This window comes from Mustela putorius, unplaced genomic scaffold (assembly GCF_011764305.1).
Source record: "Mustela putorius furo isolate JIRA1106 unplaced genomic scaffold, ASM1176430v1.1 tig00000242_pilon_pilon_pilon, whole genome shotgun sequence".
NCBI lineage: Eukaryota > Metazoa > Chordata > Mammalia > Carnivora > Mustelidae > Mustela > Mustela putorius.
The window spans coordinates 11943009-11953434 of record NW_025421325.1 but is presented as its reverse complement, the minus strand read 5'-3'; the positions used below and the strand labels follow the sequence as shown (position 1 = coordinate 11953434).

Sequence of the window (10426 nt, the reverse complement as noted above, 5' to 3'; positions counted from 1 at the left end):
TAAGTAGTGGCTGCACAGCCAAATAGGATTGGTCAGATAGGCGCACGGACGTCTCACAGAACCAGGTATCAGAAACAAGCTGGATGGCTAGGATCTAGGGGTCGGTCACTGGGAATGAGAACCCAGTTTCGAATGTTCCAGATAGGCTGGGATTCAGCATTTAGAAAATGAAGAGTGTTCAAAACACTCTAGTTTCCTTTATACTTAGTGTGGGCTTTGTATAGGACTCTGAGGGGTGGTGTATTCTGGGGGTAACGGCAGTATTAGGGAATTCCGCTCTTGTGTTCATGGTTTGAATGAGGTATGAGACCTTGTTTCCCCGTGATACCATGAGTTCTTTTCTTTTTTTTTTTTTTTACACCAGTTGTCCTGAAATCACTATACTAATATGTAAATGCAACACTTAAATCATTAGTTTAACAAACTATTCTTGAGTTTCAGGTATTTTGAAAGATGCTGAGAATAAAAGACTTGATTTATCCCTGCAAAACTGACAGACTTTGGGGGAGAAAGACCCCGGAAAAATGTGATGAGTAAACATTGAGAGTTGGGACACCCAGTTAAGGACAGAGGGAGACGGTAGAGAAGGTGGAGTGACAATTTATATTTCCTGAGACAATGGTTTACACCAACGCACTCCTCCCTTCCCCCTGCAAGGCATGCCCTGAACTGACACAGAATGAAGAATTTCTTTTCTTTGGAGCCTTTTTTGGCTTTGGAAAACCACGATTATTTCTTAAAGTCCAGTGGAGAAATAAGATAACTGTCATGGACGTTCAAGAAAAGATCCCATTTTGCCTTTGAACTCTGTGCATTTGCTTTCCAGTCAAGGTAATTTTGATTCATTTGTTTGAGAATTTTAGGTTTATGCATGTTTACTGTAAACATTTCTTAGCTCAATGAAAACAGTACTCTATCCATTATCTTTTTATTGAGAGTAGATATTCTTTTGGTTTCTAGAAAATAGGATATTAGAGCTAGAAGAGGAAAATTTTTCCTTTCCTTATTTTACAAGGATGGTATGCTTTTATTTTTAGAATCAACACATTTTTGAGAAGTTTGGTAGGTTGCAAACTGGGCAAAATTTCTCTCTTACCCCTTTTGTGGAACTATATGATGGTATTTTCTGCATTAACGCTTTAAGGGTATTTCACATTTATTATTTGCAAAATGCATCAATTTAATGCTTTGGGAAAATGTATTTGGGAGTGAAACAGCCACCCCATGCTTTAATGATTGTGGATGGGAACAGTGATCATTTTGCAGGTGGAGATGCTCGTAGTGGTAAAAAGCTGAGAGAATGATAACATGTCAATAAGCCTCAGCTATCTATTTAAAAGTCTTATTTGCTTTGAATATATAATAATCTGGCCGATGTGTAACAATCCAGGCCCCACAGTTCCTAGCAGCTGGGGAGCTGGCTTTGGCCGTGCATTGCCCTGCAGGACTTGGCTAGGAGCCAGGCCACAAGAAAAGGCAGTGTGGAAGTCAGGTGAGAAGAATTAGTTAAGCTTTTAATTAACTCACCCTTTCCTGTCGTAAGAGATGTGTAGAGACTCAGATCTTCAGTTATACCTCAAATGCCCAAGCTAAGGTACTCATTGATGGAAGCCATAAAACCATTTCCTAAGCTTCAGGTATGAGAGTACAGAAGTCTAGCAAGGTCTATAGCGAGACCCACTCAGCAGACCCAGGAGTCTGCAAGAGTTTGCACGGAGGTAGAGAGGCATGGGGGACCACAAGGAGCTAGGAGTTCTACTCCAGCCACGGCTGCCAGCCTTCTCAGGGTGGAAGGCATCTGTGTTATGAAAGTAATAAGACATTTCGACACATTTCCACATACACATCTGGACGCATTCCGTTTATTTATATCTGTGGACTATTGCCCTTGGCGGGTGGTCCTTTGGGCACACGCTAAACCTTTTATTTTTATTTTATTTTATTTTTTTAAAGAATTTATTTATTTATTTGACAGAGAGAGAGAGAGAAAGCACAAGCAGGGGGAGCAGACAAGGGAGAGGGAGAAGCAGGTTCCCCACTGAGCAGGGAGTTGGATGCAGGGCTCCAGGTGGGGCTTGGTGCAGGGGCTCCATTCCAGGGCCCTGGGATCATGACCCCAGCCAAAAGCAGACACTTAACAGACTGAGCCACCCAGGCACCCCCCCCTTATAAACCTTTTAAATCTCCTAATTCTTATGGATTACAATTCTGCGTCATCATACACTTCTGTGGCCACTGTCTCTGAAGTCAGCTTCTAAATATCTAATGATGAGAACGTTTAGTGTTAACACATAAGAAGAAGTCCTGAGTGAGGACACTCTAAAGCTGGCTAATCTCGTGTGAAAGCACACTATTATCCGCTGCAGGGACGGGAGGAAGTGGCCTATTACCGAGTGCAGTATCAAGCATGATCTACAGAGCAGAACTGGTCATTGGAGTCTCAGACTCTTTGATAAGCGCAGACCAGCCCGTGGTGTAGGTAGCCAAGGTGGAGGAGTCAAGGACATGGTGGGAGGCTAAGGCAGCTGCTTGGGACTTCTGCTGAGAGTTTGGTGCCAGAGCGGAACATGTGTACTCTAGAGAACCTGGTCTTGATTTGTGGTCTGGGGGATTTAGTAGACATTATGTATAGATCTAAAAATGGCAAGAGTTGACTTACCAGCTGTTATTTTTCAAATACAAATGATAGAGTTTAAACTGCACTTTAGTAATTTGGATTTAGAATGTCTGTTCCCACAATATCTAAAGGCAAACAGTTTCCTTCTTTCCTTCCTTCGCTTCTTCCTTCTTTAGTGTCCTTCCCCGTGCCTTCTGTTCCTCTCATTCAATCTCCCTCTCAAAACTCTTTTTTCCTTAGCATAGATTTTACCTAAAACCGATTCTACATTACAGTGGTTATTTAAATTTTAATCATATAGCTATATTTTAATAGCTAAAAATTGTCCGTGAAAATGTTAAATGAATGATTTTTTTTTCTTTTAATACTAACATTTTGATCTTATAGTTGGGCTTAAAGGCTTAGTATATGTGAAAAGCACATTGGTAAATGGAAGAGTTTTAAATTCATCCTGTGAGAAGTACTCAAGGGAAAGAGGGTTAGCAAGCAATAACAGAAAATCATGCATTTATTGTGCCCTATGTTTTGAAGCCCAGTAGCTAAGGCTTTGTAAAAAGGCTTCCATAGAGTACTGACCTGTTATAGCCAGAATAAGTTTGAGGAACAGTTTAGTCCAAACATCCCATATTATAGGAACAAAGAGACGAAGTGACTTATCTGCTGTCACATGGCAAGCTGGCAATGTAACTTGTGCTCGGCGTCAGGTAGAAGGAGTGTACATGATGTGCCTTTTCACCAGATGAAGACCTTACAAGAAATAAGGGTATCATAAAAGCAAAGAACTTATCACAAATATTAGCCACTATATTTGCACCTCTGTCAGACTTAGTTTCAAAGCAGTTTTTCATTTTGCTGACTGTGAGGCTGCACTCACAGGGACCATGGCAAGGAATTAGCCTGTTGTCTTTCAGCATAAGTAGATGGGGCAGCTGTCACCTGCGCCTCTCTCTCTGAAGCTGTCACTTCCCTGTTGCACTTCTCAGACAGGGAAGTCTGGGCCTATTGACCTCTTGGCTAGGAGATAATTCTTAATGACCTTCCTCTACCTCCTGAGTAGAAACTTGAAGAGTGATGTGAATCACAGTGCAAATGGATTATGTTAAGGTTGGGCAAGAAGAGAGATAGAGGTGGTTTGGGAGTGGGGTAGGTGAAGTCAGTATACATGGCTCAGGGTCAAGGGATAGGAAGGCCTGAACCGTGGGGTAGGGCTGGGGAGATAGCTGCTAGATCTTGCTTCTGTTTCATTCTGTACAAGTTAAATTCATCCTTAAAGAAATAGCTGACCTGTTCTGCATGCTGTGTAATGATGTTTTGTCTCTGATTGGTACATATTTTAGAAAATTAGGGAAGCAAATATTCCTTCCTCTTATGATTTCCTAGCGTGTACCTCATTCGGTATGTTCCTTTTCAGTTTGTTCACTTACCTGGAGCGGGCAAAGGATGTCGGATCTCTACAGTATGCCGTAATATTTTAAAATAAATGACTGATTTTGAGAAACATTTTGTAAATTTGGGAAAATGAGAAGTTCAAAGAATACCCATCTTATATTTAAATGCTTGAGTTTTATCATTTATTAAACCTTGAAGTTAACGGTTTTTCATCATTAGAATTATATGTGTTTGTAATAGGAACCATGGTAATAATGAAACACTTAAAATATGATATAATAATATACCTAAAGGATAAAAGACTACTCATTGCCTCACTATACAAATTCTATTAACATTCTGGAGTTGTTTTGTTCTTCTATCTTTCCTACCTACTTATTTTTCCAGAATTGTATATATAGATTTGTATTTTGCTTTTTCATGGAGGTCAGGAGTCCTGGTAGCAGGCAGGCTCCAGCCAGCAGGCAGTGCTCTTAAGTACGGCAACATCAGACTCTAATAGGAAGTTATAATTTACCTATTTGTCTTCCTTTTATTGGGCACATAGAAGACTGAGTGTAATATTTGGTATGTAGATGATGTTCTAGTATACTTCTTGACACATATGACCTCTGGGCTTGGGTTCTTTCCTTAGCATGGATAGGAGTCATGAAGTTACAGAGTCTTGATATATGTGGTCAAGTTACTTCCCCCCAATTTAGCAGTTTACACTTGGGACGTCTGAAGTCTTGTACATCAAGTATCCCTTGATTCCTCCTGCAGTAAGAGTACCTTCTTTGTTTTGATTTGCCCCAGCTGATGATGTGATTGTGGGAACAAGGGGTGCTCCCAAGCAGCAGCATGTCTTCTCATGTCTTAACAATCCTGATCTAATCAGAACACGTGACTCAAGTTAGGCCAATTAGACTTCTTCCCTTGAGTTTTTAGATACTAAAGATGGAGGTGTTCTGTCACCTGGTGATATAACTTGGAACTTTCATCTACCAGGATTCCTGATGTAGGGCAGAAATTCTGTGACTGGAGAGAAGGGCAATATGGAGGGAAGCTGAGAGGAGACCCTGTGGGTTGGGTGGGGGTATGGAAGGACATAAAGGGAGGGTGAGAGGAAGAGGAATGAAGAAAGGGGAGTGGGAAAAGGGGAAAGAAGTAGGAGAACAGAGGCGAGAGGAGACAGTTGAGTTCTTCAATTCATTTATTCCTGGCATCAAAGGCATCCATGTCTTTTCCAGTTACCTGAGCCAACAAATCCTTTTTGTGGTTGAAGAGGGTTTCTGTCACTTGTTTCTTTTCTTTTCTTTCTTTTTTTTTTTTTAAGATATTATTTATTTGACAGAGAGAGATCACAAGTAGGCAGAGAGGCAAGCAGAGAGAGAGAGAGAGAGAGGAGGAAGCAGGCTCCCTGCCGAACAGAGAGCCCGATGCAGGACTCAATCCCAGGGCCCTGAGATCATGACCTGAGTGGAAGGCAGAGGCTTAACCCACTGAGCCACCCAGGTGCCCCTGTTGCTTGTTTCTGAAAGAGTTAAAATATATATTCCCACTTTTTCCTATACTTTCAGTTTATTTATTTATTTACTTTTAAAAAGATTTTTCTTTTTTAAGTAATCTCTGCAGGCAACGAATTCACAACCCCAAGATCAAGAGCTGCACGCTCTAATGACTGAGCCAGTCAGGCGCCCCTCTATAGTTTCAGTTTAAATTAAAAATCTATAGTATAAATTTCCTACTCTACCCTACACTGATACCAAGTGTTAATCATAATTAGCATCAGTATTAATTACAATGCACATCCAAGCTGAAACTAAAAATCCCAAGTTGGCTAGCATTTGAATCAAGATTAGTGACAACAAGAGTAAATACTTTTTAAATTGATAAATGAGGTGTTGAGTGAGTATTAAAAGTTCATGGGACATTTATTCTTCACCTTAAATTTAATATGATAGGTTTGTAACTCTTTCTTTTCTCTCCATCCCTCTTTAATTCTTAGGTAGAAAAATTCCAGGAAAAGATTAATGTTTTGCTATTATTGAACTCTGGATTTTTTCCACAAAAAGAAAATCTTATATTTTTTTTCCTTCAGGAGCATCCAATATATTTCTTAGTTTTTTTCTAATGTTTGGGTTGTATCTAGGACTATACTTGAAGGTATATTATGTCTGTTCCAAGGTATCTTGAGATGCTGCCAAAGTGAGCTGATTGATATGTGCCATTGATTTGAGCAATTCCTAAAAGTTTTCCACCATAAAGTAGATATGAGAAAGTCTCTAGAGTATAAGAGAGGGAGGCACTTGGTTAAAATAGTTGGATTCTCAAAGCCTTTTATTTTTTTAAGTTTATTTTATTTATTTATTTTTTAAATATTTTATTTATTTATTTGACAGAGAGAGATCACAAGTAGGCAGAGAGGGAGGAAGAAGCAGGCTCCCTGCTGAGCAGAGAGCCTGATGCAGGGCTTGATGCCAGGACCCTGAGACCATGACCTGATCCCAAAGCAGAGGCTTTAACCCACTGAGCCACCCAGGTGTCCCTCTCAAAGCCTTTTAAGTGCTAATTTGCTAATACTCCAAAGGCAACTGCAAAAGGCCCAACATTTTTATTTTTATTTTATTTTTTTAAAAAATTTATTTATTTATTTGAAGGAGAGCAAGAGCGCACAGGCATAGGGGGAGTGGCAGAGGCAGAGTTGGGGGGAGAAGCAGGCTCTCGGCAGTAATTGTGGGGCTCCATTCCAGGACCCTGGTATCATGACCTGAGCAAGAAGGCAGCCACTTAACTAACTGAGCCACCCAGACTTCCCAAAAGGCTGCACCTTTTTAAACCACGAGACATCTTTTTCATTTAACATTTCATTGGCTATGTGTTTGGTTTTGGAAATATAGCAGTAAGCAAGATGAACAGTTTCGTTGTTTTCACAGAATTTGTATTACTTAGAAGTCATTTGCTCTGCTGGAATGTGCATACGAATGAGCACCGATAGAACATATATCTCTCTATATATTTGAAAGCTTTACATTAAGCTTTTAACAAATTGTTCAAATTCTCCAAATGTGTCCCATGCTCTTACCTTGACTGATACTTCAGCAAAATGACCTGGAAGACCAAGTTTTCATTTAGAAATCTTTGGATTCCTTGGTGTTTTGGGATGGTGAAGGGAGAGCATGTTCCTGGCTCTCTGCTCCTGGGCCTCTTCCAAACCCAAAAGAAGTTTTGCTTGCACGATTTTGAACACCACAGTGCTTTCATCCGAAGTCTACCGCCCTAGCAGTGAGGAAACGCAGTGCACCGAGGGTGGTGGGGTCAGGTAGGGTAGGGGTTCCCCATATCTTGTTCTAAGGGTAATACCACTTACTACATCACCTGTGCAGATCCTTGTTCTGAGGGATGCCCTTGGGGAAACTGACTGAGTTCACCATTTTGAAATCAGTGACAACCTTGAGAAGTTGGTACCATAGGGTTTTGATTTAACTGTAGTTAGTGTTTGTGACAAGAGGCAGATAAGAACTTAAAAGAGTTACTGGAAAGAATTGGAATTATATTGACTGAATCTGCCTCTCTTCCAGAAGCCAGATTTTAACTACAACACATTTTTTCTTAAACCTGGCAGTAATTGATAAAAGACTTCTGCACACCAAGGACCTACCCAAAGCATGAGCATTTGGTTCTGTAAGAGGTTGAGGGCTACCATTTAGTCCTTATTCAGTGTTTGAAAATAAGCAGCACGGGGCGCCTGGTTGGCTCACTCAGTTAAGCATCTGACTCTTAATTTTGTCTGGCTCTGGTCTTGACTCAGGATTGTGAGATCGAGCTTTGTGTGGGGCTCCATGCTGGGTGTGGAGTCTCTTTAAGATTCTGTCTCCCTCTCCTTCCATCCTCTCCTACACCACCCACCCACCCACCCACACCACCAGTCTGTCTCTCCCTCTCAAAAAAGAAAAAAAAAAGAGGAAAGAAAAGAAATGAAGAAGCACATATTGTTAGTAAGTTGAAATGATAGCAAGTATCAAGGAAAGGAGAAAATATGAAAAGTTGACAGAAAAACTATAAAAGCACGGTCATTAGTGGTCATCTGGTATATAGAAACAAACAGCCTTACGCCCCTCAATGCTTGCTCCACGGGACTTTATGGTAATTCCATGAACTTCCATAGATAAAAAGCAAAATTATTTCTGTTTTACTCTTTATTTTAAAAAAAGATAATGTGGTACACAGAAGTTGTTTGCACGTCTAAAATGAAAAAAATGTTTTGAGATAATGGTTCCTTGTTATTAATAATATTTGCATTTGTTTCATACCTACTAAGGAAACTGACTTATTTATAGTTGCGGAAAACTTCCAGATTAATGGCATTCACTAGCATGAGAATTACCACACTTAAATACTTAAAATCCTGCACAGCATGGCTTATTTTTCATTTTAAAAAAAGATTTATTTATTTGTTTTAGGAAGAGAGACAGAGAGAGAGGGAGATTAGTAGACTCCCCGCTGAGCGTGGAGCCCAGTGCTGGACTCAAGGTTCCATCTCAGGACCCCTAGACCATGACCGAAATCAAGAATTGGATGCAAGATTTCGTCGCTTATCTGACTGAGCCACTCAGTCACCTCAACTTCTTTTTTTCTTTTAAAGGAGTCTGTCCTTCGGCGTTCTCCTCCCCACACTGCATGGAGTCCTAGGAAGTCTTTCGAAGAAAGGGTCTACTGAAGGGTATGCTAAGAATCCTGGGTGGGAGAATCATTGCTGCCCACGGATTGACCAGCTTTTTGGGGCTTGAACAGTGTTTGCTAAAGAATATTGACAGGCTGGATTGTTGCTGATTGCACCTGACTCAAAGTTCCCTTTGTTTTGCCTGGAATATGTTGCAGTTGTTTTCTGGAAGCGTTTTGTGATCGGAGTCGGGCAAAATGCTTATTTGCAGGTAGGTTTAGTGGATGAGAGGGAAGAACAATGAACATGCAGGCATTATGTATGTGCCATGAATTTAAGTCGTTGATAGACATCAACTATGACAATACTGTGCCACAGATTTCTTCATTTTCAGCAGCTGAGGTTCAGAGACATGAATTATACTTGATTGCACAATATCTTCTCACAGAAATTGTAAGGAGAATGGCATGCCCTAACAGGGCTTATTTACACGGAACACCCTAGTTCACTGTTTCCCCTCTGGCTTTTCTTAAACAAGCAATTTATTCTCAACAGTTTTAAATTTAAAATCAATATTTCTAATAAAATAGTTTTACACTTTTCATCTTTATGTATGGACATGTATGGGAAGAGAATCCAAATGAGTTTAAGCAATAAAGACAAGGCTATCAATAAACACATTCTAGAGAAGTCCATGAAAAGGAAGTATTTGTTTATCTCTCAATGCAAACATATATATGGATGGACACATTGTGTGAGTTTTATCCACTAATTAGCTATGAAGTAGTAACATTGGTTTCAGGGAAATTAAATGAATTAATTTTTGTAACACAAAATTTTAAAAATCGACTAAAGTATGCATTTTGAAGTCTAGTGTTCCCTCATGTCTCTATTTTCCCTGTTACCCTAACACACTTTCATGAGGTTTTTGTGTATCCTTCTACAGAGTTTGGACAAATGTCTAATGACAGGCATCCACCTTTCAGTACTGTACAGACTATTTTCACTGCCCTAAAATTCTCTGTGCTCTGCCCAGTCATCCTTCCCCTGCCCCCAAGCCCTGATCTGTTTCCTGTCTCCATAGTTTTGCCTCTTGTAGAACTCCACATAGTTGGAATCGTAGAGCATGTAGTCTTTTCAGTTTGGCTTCTTTTACATGGTGATACACATTTAAGTTTCCTCCATGTCTTTTCATGGCTGAATCATTCATTTTAGTGCCGAATAATATTCCGTTTTCTGGATGTACTAAATTAATGGAGAAAAATTAAAGTACTATCTCAATGTAAGCACTTAGAGCAACTTAGGAATCCTTACAGATTCCTGGATCCCAAGGTAAATTTTCTGAACTTGTTCTACTAAAGCATTCCATCCATGAAGAATACTCAGTACTTACTTTAAAAGAGCAAGTTGCTTAAATTCTTTTGAAACTACCAAATGAATTTTTTAAAAATTTGACTTCCTCCTTGTTTCCAGGTTTTGCCGATTATACATAAAGCTGCTATAAACACCTATGAACAGATTTTTGTGAGGACATAAGTTTTTAACACCTTTGGGTAAATACCAAGGATCATGATTGCCAGACTGTATGGTAACGGTATGTTCAGTTTTTTAGAAACTGCCAAACCGTCTTCCACAATGGCTGTCCATTCCCACCATCAGTGAATAAGAGTAGCTCCACATACTTGGCAGCATTTGGTTTTGTCAGTGTTTGGATTTTGTCAGTGTTTCAGATTCTAATAGGTGTGCAGTGGTGTCTCATTTTAATTTGCAGTTCCTTC

At 39.9% G+C, this 10426-nt stretch overlaps 1 pseudogene; it reads left to right on the top strand.

Annotated features, from left to right (window-relative positions):
* The first annotated feature begins 1374 nt into the window (after positions 1-1374).
* The window catches only part of LOC101686953, a 30246-nt pseudogene continuing 21194 nt past the window's right edge, over positions 1375-10426 (top strand).